This window comes from Elaeis guineensis, chromosome 11 (assembly GCF_000442705.2).
Source record: "Elaeis guineensis isolate ETL-2024a chromosome 11, EG11, whole genome shotgun sequence".
In the NCBI taxonomy this organism is placed as follows: Eukaryota; Viridiplantae; Streptophyta; class Magnoliopsida; order Arecales; family Arecaceae; genus Elaeis; species Elaeis guineensis.
The window spans coordinates 104,927,944-104,946,328 of NC_026003.2; the positions used below are offsets into that span (position 1 = coordinate 104,927,944).

At 44.6% G+C, this 18,385-nt stretch overlaps 1 protein-coding gene and 1 long non-coding RNA gene across 2 annotated transcripts in view; both read right to left on the bottom strand.

Moving 5' to 3' along the window:
• Positions 1 to 18,385, bottom strand: part of LOC105037798 (uncharacterized) — a 147,534-nt gene that overhangs the window by 76,409 nt on the left and 52,740 nt on the right.
• Positions 14,802 to 15,795, bottom strand: LOC140852553 (uncharacterized). Its single transcript, XR_012135439.1, has 2 exons — positions 15,488 to 15,795; positions 14,802 to 15,426 (listed from the first exon to the last, which is right to left on the bottom strand). It is a non-coding gene; the product is annotated as an uncharacterized lncRNA (long non-coding RNA).

Genomic DNA, 18,385 nt, shown 5'->3' on the forward strand with positions numbered 1-18,385 from the left:
ATAGAGTTTGAAAAATCTATGAATGTATTACCAATAACTTTGCCCTGAATGAAAATTCTCTTCATATTTGTGTATTATTTCTTTTGGTATGAGCTTACAACGATGGGAGATAACTCCCCCATACAAAGAAACTAAGCGTGTTAGGAACAGGAGGAGAACCTCGTCCTAACATGAGCAAAGTCGAAGGTCGAGTTTTCTAAAGATCGGATGGGGGGAGAGGCCCTTACAATGGCCTTATGTGCCCCCACAGCCTTGTTAGGAACAGGAGAGAACCTCATCCTAACATGAGCAAAGTCGAAGGCTCGATTTCTTAAAGATCAGATGGGGGAGAGGCCCTTACAACGGCCCTTATGTGCCCCCACAGTTTGTTAGAAACAGGAGGAGAACCTCATCCTAACATGAGCAAAGTCGAAGGCCCGTTTTCTAAAGACCGGATGGGGGGAGAAGCCCTTACAACGGCCCTTATGTGCTCCCACAGCCTTGTTAGGAACAGGAGGAGAACCTCATCCTAACATGAGCAAATCGAAGGCCCAGTTTCCTAAAGATCGGATGGGGGGAGAGGCCCTTACAACGGCCCTTATGTGCCCCCACAGTCTTGTTAGGAACAGGAGGAGAACCTCATCCTAACGTGAGCAAAGTCGAAGATCCGATTTCCTAAAGATCAGATGAGGGGAGAGGCCCTCACAACGGCCCTTATGTGCCCCCACAGCCTTGTCAGGAACAGGAGGAGAACCTCATCCTGACACGAGCTGAAACCGACTGTCGGGAATGAGGGAAGGACCTCGTCCCGACGCAAACAAAGACTCGATTGATCGACTAGGAGAAAAACTTCCTCAATGGCTCCTCCACACTCTCACGGCCCATCAAGAGCAGAGGGAAGACCCTCACTCAAACACAGAAGAAAAGGGGAGACGAAAAGAAAAGGTGATGAACTACATCGGCGATAGGTGAAAAATGAACCACATCAAAGGCACAAGGGACCTCGTCCCGATGAGAGAGAAAATCTTGTCGAAAATCTCTAGTCCCTAAGGAAAATCGACACGGCGGCAACCAGGAATCTTCAAACTATGTCGGCAACGAACAAGACGGAAGACAGAAGAAGTTCGATGAACGACGAATCAACGCAAGAATCAGCAAGGGATTACAAACTACGTCGATGCCAAACAAGATGGAAGACAAATGGAGTTTGGTAAACAACCATTCAATACCAGAATGGGCAAGGTAATAAACGATTTCATTCACATTTATTGGTGAAGTATGCATTACAAAGCCTTAAAGGCCAAAAAAAAGAAGAGGAAAAAGAAAGAAGAAGAAGAGGCTCTAAGGAAGCCCAGTTTCTTCTGACTTCGAGCTCTCAGTTCCGGCCCTTGCTATGGATTGCCTTAAATCTTCGACTTCCTCTTCTAGTTTCCTCTTTTTCAGCAGCATATCCTGGAACATCCGGTGGAACCACCGGCGCTCGTCCTCTGACTCTCGAAGCCTCCTCCTCAGGACCTCAAACTCTGCCTCGGCATCCTTGACCGCCTGCTGCTCGTGGACTAGCTGAATCTTCAGCCGCTGCAGTTCGACCTCCCCCCACCCAAGGGCCACAGACAATTCCGCCATAGTCTTCCTCAAGGAGCAGAGCTCATCGGAGCCTCGTGCAGAGGCAGGCTGGACTCTCCCAGACAACTGCCTCCGAAGGTGGGCTACTTCATCGGTCACCGTCTGGAGCTTCCTTCAGTAGTCCTCTACCTGCCCACTCCAGTCGACTCGATAGGCTTATAGTTCGCCTCAGCATCCTGCAGCTGCTTCTGAAGGTCGGAGAACTTCTTTGATCAGTCTCGATCGTGGTCGGCTTGGACTGTGAGCTAGACGAGCTTCCTTCCAGCTGGCCGATCTTCTCCCGTGCAGCCGCCAGATCGATCTTGAGAGAGCTGATCTTGGAAGCCTGACCCAAGATCGATCGCTGGCACACTTCCAGAGTTCCTCGAGCTCCGTCATGAAGTCGGCCTTCTTCCAGGTGAATTCCATGAGCCCCTTTTTGTGGAGGTCCTGAAGGCAATAGCCTTCGCAGTAACTTCTGAGTGGCTCTTCCTCAGCCGGTGGAGTTCGTCTTCCAGCTTTTTAGATTTCCCTGTCAACCGACGAACTTTCCTTTGGAGGTCTCGTATCATCGACTTCATGGGAATACCCTCTGATAGGGGAAGAGCTTTGACAGGACACTGTTGTTGGAAGACAAGAGTGCCATGACTCAAATCAATGCAAGAGGACAAAAAGAAGGAAAAGAATACGAAAAGAGGGGGAGGGACCCTCCGTAAAGATGAATCCAGCTTCATTGATCAAATAAGTTTCAAGTACAAGAGAACAAAAGAAATGTATATATCACCACAAAGGAGAAATACAAAGCTAGAGGTTTCGAACCTCTGGGCAGAAGTAGAGGGGCTCGGCATCCCCAAAGATCGTCAGCGGCGACCGCAGCAGTCGACGAGGTCCGGCTGGAGGAGGACGACAGCGGCTTCGGATGGTCCAGCTTCATCATCGGATGCCTCGTTCAGGAAGCCGAAATCTAACTCGGGAAACTTCCCAGCCACCCTCTCTTGACAGAGTTCAAAATCCTTGATGAATGCATCCTGACCGAACTGGACCTTAGATCCTCCATCTCGGAGGAGGCTTTGAACTCCTCCACCGCTCGGCCCCTGCCTCCGAAGTCAGGGATGAAATCCGCACTTTCAGCTCGAAAACCTGCACCTTCAGCTCGGAAGCCTGCACCTTAGCTCGAAAACCTACGCCCTCAGTCCGGAGATTTCAGTCTCAGCCTTCCCTCTCTCCTCCTCCAAGGCGGTCCTCAGGTCGGATGAAGTCTGTCCCTCCTTTTCAGCACCTTCTGGAGACTAAGGACCTCGGTGATCTTCTCCTCGAGGTGAGCGGCCCCAGCTAGGTGGCCCTCCTCTACCCGAGCTGCCTCCCTCTTGGCGATCTTCACCGCCTCGATTTTGGCGACCAGCTGGTGCCCGATCTGCACGAAAGGTCGGGGAGTCAATATAAAGGCTGAAGAATAAGTCGAATAAAGAGGCAAGGAGGAAAAAGGGTGAGTTAACCTACTTTGAGGAAGGATCCTAGGGAATCCCAGACCCGCAGTTCGGGATCGATGAGGACGATCCTCTCGACGACCTCGGACAGGATGCACCCTTCGATCAGCCTCTTTATCAAGTCCCTGTTGTTGAAGGAATTTTCCCCCAGGTCTTCCTCGGAGCCGCCGACCCCCTCGACAGCAGCCCTGCGACTGCGACTCCTCTGGGCTAGGGTCTTCTTTCTCTTCCTCCCTTCGGCCCCAGGTGCCCCCTCGGGACGAACCTTCGAAATGGGACCCTCGACCGGGGGGCTCTGTGAAAGGGTTCGGGGAACTTCAGGTTCGGCATCGGAGGGGACTTCGACGGCGACGGGCGTCGGAGCAGACGCGACTGAGCTTGTCCCCTCTGTCTTGGCTTTCTTCATCGAACCTAAAGTTGAGGCATCCTTTCTCTTGTGGGTCTTGAGACCCTGGGCTAACCTCCGAGCCACGCTTGCATCCATGTCTGCGATAAAAGAAGATCAGCATGGCTTCAAGATGGAATAAGAAGAAGGGGAAGTACTATAAAAAAAAAAAGAAGCAAAGGGAGAGGTACCGACAGGGTTAAGGGGGCACAGGCCGACGTTGAACAAAAGTTGCTCCTTCAGAAGTTCGGGGAGGAGGGGAGCTCGATAGGCCTCGAGGTCGTCCCTTTCCAGGCTAGAGGCCCAGCGGGCGGAATCCCTCAGAGAACCCCATGGGGGTAACCCTAGCTCTAAGGTTGGGCATCGGATGTAGAAGAACCTCTCCTTCCAGTTATGGACGGAAGAGGGGGTGCCTTTCAGTAACCCTTTTCTACCGAACTGGGGGGAGAAGTATCACCAATCTCTTATCGAGGGATGGCATTTGAAGGTGTAGAAGCTCCTAAACAAAGAAATAGTCGGTCGAACTTTGACTAAACTACAAAGGAAAAGAAACCCTATCAAAAATCTAAAGGAGTTCGGCACAACGAAAGTTAGAGAAATGTTCAGAAAATGAAAGAGAGCAACAACAAAGGGCGGCAGCGGGAGCCGAAGTCCGACACGGAAGGCCTCCTGGTACAAACAGAAGCGACTGGGAGGAGGGGCGCTAGCCCGGTCAGATGGCCCGGAAAGCTTCAGCTCGTACTTCGGAGGAACTCCATACTGAATCCTTATCAGTGAGAGTTCATCCGGAGTCAAGGAGTCAGGGATGGTGTTCGGCGCAAAGGTCGGACAAGGTTTGGTCCTAGCTATGGGTTCGTCTACGGTACCAGTACTATAGGGAACTGGAGCTGACGAACTCCTAGAACTACTAGAAGAGGAGATATCGGAAGATATTTTGGATCGAACGAAAGCTACAAAATCTCAAAAAAATCAGAAAAATAGCGAACAGGCCCTTAAGGAAGCTAAACGAACAGGGCACAAAAAAAAAAAGAAAGACAGCGAGAAGTTCCAAGACTAACCTAGGTTGGCCTGGGGAGTGCGGGAGGGCGGCAAGGATGATGGGAGATTTGGAGGATGCCTAAGGTCGAGAAGGATGCTAGAGGAGGCTGGAGCTCTCGGGGAAGAAGAAGGGACCGAAGGACTCTCTCAGGAAGGGTGAAACCCCTAAGGAGGAAGACGTGTTTAAATAGGCAACAGGACCTGGAGCGGTTATGATCGCGGATCTCCTCTGACCGGCTTGTACCTGTCTCATGTCCCACTCACTTTGATAGGCTGTTGAAAATGGCTAGCAGCTAACAAAATAATTATTGCACCGTACCTAGAGCCATGCCCCAACGAAAATCCCAAAAAGAAGAAACCTTTTCCGAAAAGGCTCCAGTACCAGCGTACCGAGCGTCAAAATATCTGGCAACCACTGAGTACGAAAATCGAGGAGAGCAGCTTCGGTCGTGAGAAATTCTCTGTACTTCCTTCGTTCGAAATCCGAACTCGAAAGTAGGGGGACCGGTGTTGGGTATAAAGTGCCCCCCGACCAAAGTTTGCAGAGGACTGATCCTTCGGGGCTCCTCCGGCTTCCGACCTTGTACGTGATGCCTCTCCGAACTCTCTTGGCCGTCCGGAGTTCTTCGATGATGGGCCTTAGTGTTCACCCATTGGGCCGCCCCAAAGGCCCCCTGAGCCTCACTATTAGCCATCCTTCTACAGCAATCGACTCCCCCCGAACTTCTTTCAGGCTTCGTCAGCATCCGAGCTTCCCCGACAATGAGATTTCTACAGTAACCAGGCTCCTTCCACGTTTCTACGGCAGTCGACCACCTACAGGATTCCAGTCGAGCTCCTACGATAGCCAAACTTATACCGCAAGCGGCCTACTCCGAACTTCCACTATGAGTGGTCTGCCCCGAACTCCTGCTGCAAGCAGTCTACTCCGAACCCTTACAGCAGACGGCCTACCTCGGATCCCTACTGTAAGCAAATCCCATCCGAGCCTCTGCTGTAAACATATTCCTTCCGAACTTCCATTATAGGTAGACTTCAGCCAAGCTTCTTCGTAGTCAGGTCCCGCGACAATCAATCTTCGACCGAGCTTCTACAATGGGACAGGACTCATCGGTCAGGTCGCTACTCCGAGCTTCCACGACAACTGACCTTCGACCGAGCTTCTACAATAAGCGGTCTCCTTTCAGCCTTCTACAAGAACCAGACTTCGACCGAACCTCCATAGCGGTTGGATATTGGATGAGCTTCTACGATGATCGGGCTCCAGCAGCTGGATTCCTACAATGACCGATTGCCTCCGATGTCTGTTGAACCTCCCCAACGCCATCCGAAGTCCATCACCGGTCGACCCTCCACCAGATCCTTCATAAAATCGAACTTCCCCAATGGATCATCTTCAGGCGACTTCTCACATCAGGCGAATCCCAGATGGACTTCTCTAGCAATCGGATTCCTACCGAGCTTCGCCAACGGAAAGTCTCTATCCGAGTTTCTACAACAGGTGACTCCCACCTGTAGTATCAGTGCCTAAGCTATCCGACAACAATAGACTCGTCAGCAGCTTCGGGGACATCCGAGCTTCTCCCAAACCAACAATAAAGAGCCATTCCGCTCCATCAGATGTCCCAGTCGAGCTCCAGCCGACGGATCCGAGCTCTCTGACAAGTCATGACAAGAGCCGCCCTCCTGCTCCACTCCCTGCAACGAATTTCATGCAGCTCCACCACTCTCTGACGAGTCGCGATAAGAGCCGCCCTCTTGCTCCACTCCCTGCAATGGATTTCATGCAGCTCCACCACTCTCTGGCAAGTCCCGACAACGGACACCACTCCACTCTCCTCAACAAGCTCCAAGTGGCCCTGAACGACCCCTGACGCCACTACTCTCCGTAACAAACTCCACGCGGCTCTGAGCGGTCCACTACCAGACGGTTACAGACGTCGCTGTCGGTCAGTTACACCTTCCATCTATAAATAAGAAACCCCCAGACACGTTCTTCTCTAAGCTGGTAACTCTATCTCGAAACTCTGCCAAAATTTTTGCTCGAGCACTCCATTTCTGTTGAAGCAGAGTACTGACTTGAGCATCGGAGGGTCTTGCCGGAGCACCCCCAACTCCGGTTTAGACTTTCTTTGCAGGTCCCGGCGGTGGCCGCGGTCATCCTAGCTCCAGCTTCTCCGACTTCGACGGAATTCTGCACCAACATCAGTGATCCCCATACCTCCATAATCTCTTGGATGACACACCGATGTCCACTTGAGTAATTTGTCTATTTGTTTGACAATCCCTGATGGCAATGAAAAATTGGACATCCAAAACACCACTGTTGGGCAAATTACAGAATTGATGAGTGTTACTCTACCAGCTAGAGATAATAATTTACCCTTCCAGGTAGCGAATTTTTTCTTGATTTTCTCAATTAGAGGTAGCCAATCTGGCGTCTTCAGCCTTTTGCAGTGTAATGGCATTCCCAAATATTTCAGTGGAAATTCTGAGGTTGTGCTTCCAAGGGTGGCGGCAATATGGTTTCTCCTGGTTTGTGTCAACTCCAGTCCAAGTACAGTGGATTTAGCAAAGTTGATCTTTAATCCTGAGAGCAGTTCACAGGAATATAATATAAACTTTAGGGATTGGATATGTCTCTGTTGCGCAATACAGAAGATTAATGTGTCGTCTGCAAATTGCAAGCTCTGAAATGGACCGGTGATCCTTTGCTCACCAATGCCTTTGAGAACTTTGTTGTTTGCTGCTAACCTTAGGATTTGGTATAATACATCTGCGACCAGGTTAAACAGTTGTGGCGATAAGGGTCTCCTTGTCGGAGACCTCTATGGTGTCTAAAGGATTTCCCCACATTACCATTAACGATAATGGAGGATTTGGCTGTGGTGATGAGTTCCTGTATCCAATGCTGCCATCTAACAATGAATCCTCTTGCACTGAGTAGGTCTAGTAAAAATGGCCAAGCTACATTGTAAAATGCTTTTTCGAAATCCAATTTATATATTATTCCTTGATCATTTGATCTGTGTACCTATGATACCATTTCTTTTGCTGCTGCAAACATGTCTGCAATATTTCGGCCTTTTATGAATGCAGACTGGTTGGGTGAGATCAGACTATCCAGCTTGCTAGCTAGTCTGTTTGAAAGAACTTCAGAGAGGATCTTAGCAATGCCGTTTACAAGGCTGATCGATTGATAATCTCTGACTGTGCACTTTGAATCTTTCTTTGGAATAAGGGTAATGTATGAGTAATTTATTCTATCCAGTGCGGTTTGATGATCATAGAAACTCTGGAAGAATTTAATCAGGTCTATTTTGATGATTTCCCAATACCGCTGATGGAATAGAAAGGAGAAACCATCCGGTCCTGGTGCTTTGTTAGATGCTATTTGAAACACTGCTTTTTTGATTTCTTCTTCTCTAAAGGAAGCATCCAATTCTGATAAGTCCAGTGGTCCGTTGGGATATAATGATTTCCAATCGGCAAGTATGCAGGGTTCTGCTGGGTTACCCACCAAATTTAGGTAATAGTCGCGAAAGCTGCTCTGTATTTTCTCCTGGTCCACTAGAATGGTGTCTCCCTGTCTTAGTTCTGGTATAAGGTTCTTCCGTTTTCTGTTACTGACCCACATATGAAAAAATTTCGTATTACGATCGCCACAGTTGAACCACTGGATGTGAGATCTTGGCTTCCAAAGTATTTCCTCCTGATGCAACAGCTGATCACCACAGTCTCGTTTTTAAATTTTCCCAATCATGAAGTTCTGCTGCTTGTAGATTCCGTGTTTCTTCTTCCGTATCAAGGTGGTCAATGTTGTGTAATATTTCATTTTTCTTCGCAAGAATGTTAGCCACTCTGGTTCGATTCCATACTCTGAGTTTCGCCCTGATTGATCGGAGTTTTCTGACAATGGTCGCGGTTATGTCTTCGTAATTCGGTTCCAATTCCCACCAGGAGCGTATCATGCTATCAAACCCTGCAAAAGTGGTCCAAAAGTTCTCAAATCTGAAAGATTTAATTGAAAGAATGTTACCTTGGTATATTTGCAACTGATTTCAAGAGCATACGATCGGATGTATATCTGCGCAGCGATCATAGTATGGACAAGGGAAATTTGTTGAGCCATTCAATTGAGACGAAGCAGCGATCTAATTTTTTTAGTGAGGGCTCCTCCCTGAAGTTGGACCACGTAAAGTGCCTATTTAGGGGCTTTAGTTCCATTAGCGCCTGTGAATTGATGAAGCTGTTGAAGATTCTGCTCGTACGTTTAGAGTAAGTTGATCCTTTTCGCTCAGATAAAAACCTGACTGCATTGAAATCCCCTATCAAGGCCCAAGGTGGTGTGTTGTTTTCTCTTAGTTTGCAAAGCTCTGCAAATAATTCTTGGCGTTCACTATGACTGTGTGGTCCATAAATGTTAGATAGCATAAACGTGAAGGGAGAGGAGTTACATCTGAGAGTAATGGAAAGAGAATGACTGCCCTTGTAAATAAGACTTCCCTCAAAGTCATTTGGATTCCAGCTAGTTTATAAACCTCCTGCTGCTCCTGAAGCATCTAATGAAATCCAAGCTTCTAATTTAGGGCCACAAATCAATCTCTGCAGCCTGTTGTTCATTTGATTTTGTTTAGTTTCTTGTATGCAAATTACGGAGCAGTTCGTCTGCTTGATGATTTCTGTTGGGTTGGGTCTCTCCTATGTGGAGAATGGCCCAAAGCCTATATGGGTCAAAACCCATATTGATGACTCATTTTTATTTTGCTCCAAAAGAAACCCTAGTGTTTAAAAAAGGTAATTTTGGAGAGCACCCACGGAGAAAAAGAGGTTTTGAAGATCAGAAACATAAGACGGCAAAAAGAGAGATCGTTCCTTTTTCAGATTTTTTGTGCAGCCTTCGCAAAAGTGGTTGCCGGGAATTCGTTCACCGTTGGATCAAACTGAAATTTGGTCTGCATATTCTCGACACCTGGTTCTTCAATCTGGACGGTGAAGATCGGAATTGGAGTCCTTTTTCTTTGGTTTCTGCTTGCCGTTTTCTTCAGAATTTTTCTATTTTCTGGTAATATCTTCTCAACTTCACTTGTTGCATCATTAGATGTTTGTGGCTGCCAAGAATATTGATTCTTGATGATTTATTGTGTTGAGAAGTTGATGTATGCCTCTGGTTGTTGATAACTAGAGAGGAATCTTGTGCATTCCCATTATTTGATTATAGTGGAAGTTGTGGGTGTCGGGCCGTGGTTTTTACTCCTCATATTGAGGAGGTTTTCCACGTAAATCTTGGTGTTTCTGTGTTTGATTTGTTCGCTGCATCTTTCACATATTTTGCTTGGTTTCTCTACTTGTTAAATTTCCATCAAAGTGGTATCAGAGCCAGGTTCGTTGATTTGTTGTCCTGTGTCGAACAATGGAAGTTAATTCAAGTAGAATGATCAATTTGAATGGATCTAATTATGCTGTTTGGAAATCAAAAATGGAGGATGTTCTTTATGTGAAAGGATACCACTTACCTATTTTTGCTTCTGAAAAACCTGTTGATAAAACTGATGAAGAGTGGAACTTGATACATAGACAAGTATGTGGATACATCAGACAGTGGGTTGATGATAATGTATTGAACCACATTATTGGAGAGACACATGCACGAACTTTGTGGACTAAGCTTGAGCAGTTATATGCAGGGAGGACTGGAAATAATAAGCTGTATTTAATCAAGCAGATGATGGCTTTGAAATATAGAGATAATACCCCCATGACAGATCATCTGAACACCTTTCAGGGAATCATAAATCAACTAGCTGCTATGGGTATTAGATTTGATGAGGAAGTGCAGGGCTTATGGCTTCTTGGTACACTACCGGACTCATGGGAGACGTTTAGAACGTCGTTATCTAACTCAGCTCCTAATGGTGTGATCACAATGGATATGGCTAAAAGTAGTGTTTTGAATGAAGAGATGAGAAGAAAGTCACAATATTCCTCTTCACAGTCAGATGTTCTAGTTGCTGAGACCAGGGGGAGAAGTAAGAGCCGTGGGCCGAAGAATAAAGAAGGTAGCAGAAGCAAGTCCAGAAATAAGTTTGCAAATATTGAGTGCTATCATTGTGGTAAGAAAGGGCACATCAAAAGATTTTGCAGACAGTTAAAGCGAGAGAACAAAAATAATAAAGATAAAGAAAAAAATAATGATGATAACAACAATGAAGGACGAGTTGCCACCACTACCGAAGATTTTCTTCTTGTTTATGACAGTGATATTGTCAACTTAGCATATGACGAAACTAGTTGGGTGATTGATAGTGGTGCTTCGACACATATTACTTTTCGAAAGGAGTTCTTTACATCTTACACGGCCGGTGACTTTGGGGTTGTGAAGATGGGTAATGACGGTGTTGCTAAAGTTATTGGCATTGGAGATGTTTGCTTAGAAACAAACAATGGTACCAGATTAGTTCTCAAGCATGTGAAGCATGTTCCAGACATCCGTTTGAATTTGATTTCAGCAAGTAAACTGGATGATGATGGTTTTTGTAATATTTTCTCCAATGGCCAGTGGAAACTCACCAAAGGTGCTATGGTTGTGGCTAGAGGCAAGAAGTCTTCCACTTTGTATTTGTTGCACGCAAGGCTCTCCAAAGATGTTGTTAATGCAGTAGAGAATATGAGTGAAACAGAGTTGTGGCATTAAAGACTTAGTCATATGAGTGAGAAGGGAATGGCTTTATTGGTCAAGAAGAATCTATTATCTGGTATGATGAGTACACATTTGCAGAAGTGTTCTCACTGCTTAGCAGGAAAACAGAATAGAGTGTCTTTCAAGTCACATCCTTCTTCTAGACAGCAGAACATACTTGACTTGGTGCATTCTGACTTGTGTGGTCCTATGAAGACAAGTACACTTGGTGGTTTACTTTACTTTGCTACTTTCATTGATGACCATTCAAGAAAGTTGTGGGCTTATACTTTGAAGCATAAAGATCAAGTATTAGATGTCTTCAAACAGTTTCAAGCTTCAGTTGAGAGAGAGACAGGAAAAAAGTTGAAATGTATCCGTACAGATAATGGGGGTGAATATTCAGGGCCATTTGATGAATATTGCAAACAGCAAGGTATTCGGCATCAGAAAACACCACCAAAGACACCACAGTTGAATGGGTTGGCCGAGAGAATGAACAAAACATTGATTGAAAGAGTCAGATGTTTGCTTTCACAAGCAAAGTTACCTAGATCCTTTTGGGGAGAAGCTTTAAACACTGTTGTTCATGTATTAAATCTCTCACCATGTGTTCCTTTGCAGTTTGATGTACCCAACAGAGTTTGGACAGGCAAGGATGTTTTTTATAATCATTTGCGGGTCTTTGGATGCAAGGCATTTGTGCATATTCCCAAAGATGAGAGATCCAAGCTCGATGTGAAGACAAAACAGTGTATTTTTGTGGGTTATGGTCAGGATGAGTTTGGTTATAGGTTTTATGATCTTATTGGCAAGAAACTCATTAGAAGTCGTGATGCTGTGTTTATAGAGAACCAGACAATACAGGATATTGACAAGACTGAGAAATCAGTGCCACAATACACTGATAATTTGATTGATTTAGAGATAGTCCCTTCCACACCAGTCCTTGAACAAAATGCAGATGAGCCTGTAAACAATGAGACAGATGATAATGATCATGATCAGCCAGCAGTGATAGAAACCTCTCCAACAATGCCACTCAGAAAATCTACTAGAATACGACAGCCATCTACTAGGTATTCCACTGATGAATATGTCTTATTGACTGATGGAGGAGAACCTGAGAGTTTTGAAGAGGCTGTAGATAGTGAGCAGAAAAAGGAGTGGATTGAGGCCATGCAAGATGAAATGAATTCCTTGCATGAGAATAATACATATGGGCTAGTGAAATTGCCTAAAGACAAGAAGGCTCTAAAAAAATAAGTGGGTTTATAGAGTTAAACATGAAGAACATAACTCTCATCCACGGTACAAAGCCAGATTGGTGGTTAAAGGATTCAGTCAGAGAAAAGGAATTGATTTTGAAGAAATATTTTCTCCTGTTGTGAAAATGTCATCTATTCGGGTTGTTCTTGGCTTAGCTGCTAGTCTTGATTTGGAGATTGAGCAGATGGATGTAAAAACTGCTTTTCTCCATGGTGATTTGGAGGAGGAGATCTACATGGAACAGCCTGAGGGTTTTAGAGTAAAAGGAAAAGAAGATTTTGTATGCAAGTTGAACAAAAGTCTTTATGGTTTGAAGCAAGCACCCAGACAATGGTACAAAAAATTTGAGTCAGTTATGAGGGAGCAAGGCTACACAAAAACTACCACTGATCATTGTGTTTTTGTGCAAAAATTCTCTGATGCTGATTTTATTATTCTTTTACTCTATGTTGATGACATGTTAATTGTTGGTAGGAATGCTTCTAGAATTGATGGCCTGAAGAAACAGTTGTGCAAGTTCTTTGCCATGAAAGACTTAGGGCCTGCTAAGCAAATTCTTGGCATGAGGATCACTAGGGAAAGAACTACAAAGAAACTGTATTTATCACAAGAAAAATACATTGAAAAGGTTCTTCAAAGATTCAAAATGGATAAAGCCAAAGCGGTTAGCTCTCCTTTCTCTATTGCTACTAGATTGAGTAGTAAACAAAGTCCTTCTACTGATGAAGAAAAAGAAGATATGCAAAGTGTGCCTTATAGTTCAGCAGTAGGTAGTTTGATGTATGCAATGGTATGTACGAGGCCAGACATAGCTCATGCAGTTGGCATGGTAAGCCGTTTTCTTTCAAATCCAAGGAGAGACCATTGGAATGCGGTGAAGTGGATTATGAGATATTTGCGGGGTACTTCTAGTCTGAGTCTTTGTTTTGGAAGTGAGAAACCTGTGTTAGTTGGTTACACAGATGCAGACATGGCTGGGGATGTTGATTCTCGCAAGTCTACCTCAGGCTACTTGATCACTTTTTCAGGGGGAGCTGTGGCTTGGCAATTAAGATTGCAAAAATGTGTTGCACTTTCTACCACAGAGGCAGAGTTTATTGCAGCTACTGAAGCTTGCAAGGAGTTGCTATGGATGAAGAAATTTCTTCAGGAACTAGGCTTCAAGCAAGATCGATATGTCCTATTCTGTGATAGTCAAAGTGCTATTCACCTTGCTAAGAACTCTACTTTTCACTCGAGATCGAAACATATTGATGTGAGGTACCATTGGATTAGAGATGTATTGAATGCTAAGTTGTTACTACTTGAGAGAGTATCCACTGATCATAATGGTTCGGATATGTTGACAAAGGCATTACCATCAGAGAAGATCAAAGCTTGTCGTCATATTGCTGGGATGACGACCCTCTCCACATAGTCGAGAGGGGGAGATTTGTTGGGTTGGGTCTCTCCTATGTGGAGAATGGCCCAAAGCCTATATGGGTCAAAACCCATATTGATGACTCATTTTTATTTTGCTCCAAAAGAAACCCTAGTGTTTAAAAAAGGTAATTTTGGAGAGCACCCACGGAGAAAAAGAGGTTTTGAAGATCAGAAACATAAGACGGCAAAAAGAGAGATCGTTCCTTTTTCAGATTTTTTGTGCAGCCTTCGCAAAAGTGGTTGCCGGGAATTCGTTCACCGTTGGATCAAACTGAAATTTGGTCTGCATATTCTCGACACCTGGTTCTTCAATCTGGACGGTGAAGATCGGAATTGGAGTCCTTTTTCTTTGGTTTCTGCTTGCCGTTTTCTTCAGAATTTTTCTATTTTCTGGTAATATCTTCTCAACTTCACTTGTTGCATCATTAGATGTTTGTGGCTGCCAAGAATATTGATTCTTGATGATTTATTGTGTTGAGAAGTTGATGTATGCCTCTGGTTGTTGATAACTAGAGAGGAATCTTGTGCATTCCCATTATTTGATTATAGTGGAAGTTGTGGGTGTCGGGCCGTGGTTTTTACTCCTCATATTGAGGAGGTTTTCCACGTAAATCTTGGTGTTTCTGTGTTTGATTTGTTCGCTGCACTTTCACATATTTTGCTTGATTTCTCTACTTGTTAAATTTCCATCAATTTCTCTGATCGTTCGCTTTTTCTTTGGTCGACCAATTCCCCAAGTGTTCCAACTAAGCATCATCTGTATACGTCAATAAACAAACTAGCTGACATCCCAAGAGTACGTTCTGTTGTTTAAGTTTGAAGAGGATATGCATAACTGAAGTAGAACTTGACTTTACATTAGACTGCAGATAGGTTCTGGATTCCCAGCAAAGGAAGCACCATGTGTGATACAGTACATGCGGGTCATGAGCATATGCAGAGTACAAAATTTGGATTTGGTGCATCGAAAGATAACAGCGCATACAAAAAGTTAACAAGCTGCAGATGATAAGGTTGTTGCTGATTTTCATTTGGCTGCTGGAACTGAAACCCGATCAGTAGCCTTTCCACAGCGTTGGATCTCCATAGCTTGTAATTGTTCGATAGGATTCTTCTGATGCCAAGGCTCAAATATCATTCCGCATTTCTTCCCCAGTTCGGAAATTTGAGCTGCTGTCAAAGAATTCAGGAACAGGATATCTGCCTCCCTTAACGAGTCTTCAATTAGCCCCTTGATTTGATTTTTTTCGACCGTAATCGGGCACTCCGCTTGGCTGGCATAGTGACATCCCTCTTCGCATGGGAAAGCTTGTGGGGCGGATCTATGTTGGGAGGTTGCTGATATTGTTGGTCCTCTGCTCCATGAGTCGCCGGTAGAAGTCTAGCAAAAACTTGATTGATTGGCACTGTTTGTTGAGATTGAACCTCACCTTGCTTCTTGATCTCAGTGGTTAAAAGGTTGAGTTGACTGCCACTTTCGGAGCATATATCTAAAGGCTCTAGGAACTTTAGGCCCTCAAGTATACCTGCAGGAGACTTCACCAAATGTTCCATCTTTGTCCCTGAAGACAGAGAAATCAGCACAGTGGAGTTTGAATTTGAATCGAAACCTATCCACCCTACCTGTTGACAGCTGAGTCCTAGTGTGATGATAATAGCTGGTTGGCTCCATGAATCTGGTCTAAGGATGAATGAGTGGTATAGACTGAGCAGCCAACGGCTAGTCCATACCGAATCCTTGAATGTTGCGTTTTGATGGCTGACTAGATGCTGGTTAGGTTCCAGAGCAAGTTCCGGACCTGTCTCCATCTTGGGCCGAGGGGCCTGCCTTCTGGAGGAAGAGCTGGATGGCTGATCAGCTGGTCGCTTCTTGTGTCTCGGCGACGGGGACTTATCACCTGGCCCAAACCAATAGTCCCAATCTTTATCATCATTTTCAGGGCTTCCCACCGAGGAGGCTGAACCAGGCGGAACCTGTTCTGAGACAAAATTAATTTTAAAGGGTGATAAAGATAATTTCTTTTCTTGTATTATTTCATTGTCCTTTGATAGAAATATATAGATTACAATTGTAATCTAGACCAGCTATTATAGGAATTCAAATTACATGTTATTGTAGTCTAGGCCAGCTATGACGAGAATCCAAATTACATGCTATTATAGTTTAGGCCAGTCATGACAAGATTTCAAATTTCATGCTAAGGAGGCCAGCTATTACAGGAGAAGCATTTCAAATTTCATGCTAAGTAAGGAGGACCAAATATATAATTTGAGCTATGCATTGATAAGAGGCTACATATAAGTGAACCAAATATGGAAGATGATTTGTGCGTTGACACACCCCCTCAAGTTGGAGATTCGTGACCATGAATCTTCAGCTTGTCCCATAGGAATCTAAAATATGGGTACCCAAAGGCTTGGTGAGAATATCGGCAAGCTGATCTTGGGTGGAAATGAACCGAATAGATAGTTGACGTTGTGCAACACGTTCACGAACAAAATAAAAATCAATCTTGACATGTTTTATACGAGCATGAAAAATAGGATTGGTCGAGAGATAAGTGGTCCCAATACTATCGCACCGTAGAATTGGGAGACTATAGAAACAATGGCCTAGCTCCTGAAATAAAGACATAAGCCAGATTAGTTCAACTGATGCATTAGCTAAAGCCTTGTATTAAGACTCTATCGAAGAGCGAGCAACTATCTTTTATTTGCGAGATGCCCAAGAAATGAGGTTGGGGTCGAAAAAAATTGCATAACCCCCAGTGGAGCGCAGATCAGTCCCACTACCTGCCCAATCTGCATCAGAAAAGGCTTGGAGAGAGTGACAGGTCGATCGGCTAATCTGTAACCCATGATCAGTTATTGCTTTAAGGTACCTAAGATTCGCTTGACCATAACCCAATGATCAGTACTAGAAGATGCATAAATTGACATACTTTATTCACTACAAAGGAAACATCTGGGTGTATTAGAGTGACATATTGAAGAGCTCCAACAATGGAGCGATACTGTGTAGTCCAGATGGGGAGCACTCCTTGAATTAGAAACCTATGGTGTAGCCATTAGGGTCTGAACAAGTTTACAGTCAACCATCCCTGCCTTGGAAAGTAGATCTCTAATGTAGCGGGTTTGAGATAATAAGAAATCGGTAGAGTTTCAAACAGCTTCAATTCCTAAGAAAAAATGAAGATCACCAAGATCCTTAATGAAAAATTCTATAGCTAGCTGACGAAGGAGTAGAAAGACTTGATTGGAGTCACTGCTAGTTACCAAAATATCATCAACATAGATGAGCACACAGATCATATGAGAGATCGTTCTCAAAATAATAATGAAGGATCGATCTTGCTGGCAACCAACCCCAATCCAAGAAGAAACTGAGAGAGATGATGAAACCAGGCATGGGGTGCTTGTTTTAACCCATATAGAGATTTGTGAAGATGACAGACGTAATCTGGATGGTTGCGGTCTTCAAAATCTAGTGGTTGAGATATGTAGACTTTTTCTGTCAGGTTGCCATGTAGAAATGTATTGTGAACATCTAATTATCGGATGGACCAATCCTGAGAGATTGCAAGACTTAGAACAGCCCAAACTGTGGTAGACTTGATAATCGAGCTGAATGTCTCATTGTAGTTGAGGTCAAGTTATTGGTGGAACCCCTTAGCCACTAAGCACGCTTTGTAGCGCTCAAGAGAGCCATCAGCCTTTCGCTTGATTCTGTATACCCATTTACACCCAACCAAATTTATTGGTGAGATGAACATGGTACAAGAGACATGTATCGTTGCCAACTAGAGCATTAAATTTTTTAGTCATTGCAGCACACCACTCAGGGTGTTTTGATGCCTGTGTAAAATAAGTAGGTTCCTTGGTGAGGATAATGGTGGTGAGGGCAGATGGCTGGTTTGGCTAGGATCGAAGCACCATGGGAAGGGTACGGGTGGTTTGAGCAAGTGGGTCAGAGGAGGGCATATCTAGCTGGGAATCAGCTATTGGGGAAGTTGTAGGAAGGGAGGATGTTGCTGATAAAGGGTTGCAATAGAGGTCAGTAAGTGACTTGGTTCGAACAGGTGTAGAATTGTTAATGCTAGAGTGAGGAGATACTATCGATAAAGGAGAATGGAGAACTGGTGGAGGGATGGATGCTAGTGGTGGGGTAGCCTTTTGTAAAGGTTGAAGAGATGTAACACCCCAGGTGGGGAAGGGGGAGATGGTTGCGATTGAAGATTTAATAGGGATTGAGATTGAAAAGGATAGGTAGATTCGTCAAAGCAAACAGGCCTAACGATATATATATGATTTGTTGTCAAATCGAGACATCGATAGGCACTATAAGGGAGACTGTAGATGAGAAACACACACGATTGAGATCGGTACTCTATTTTATAGTGATTATAAGGATGAAGATAGAGATAGCATAGACATCCAAAAATTTATAGGAAAATATAAGATGGTGGTTTGTTGTAAACAAGTTCAAAGGGGGACATACCACTAGTTATTTTGGATGGCATC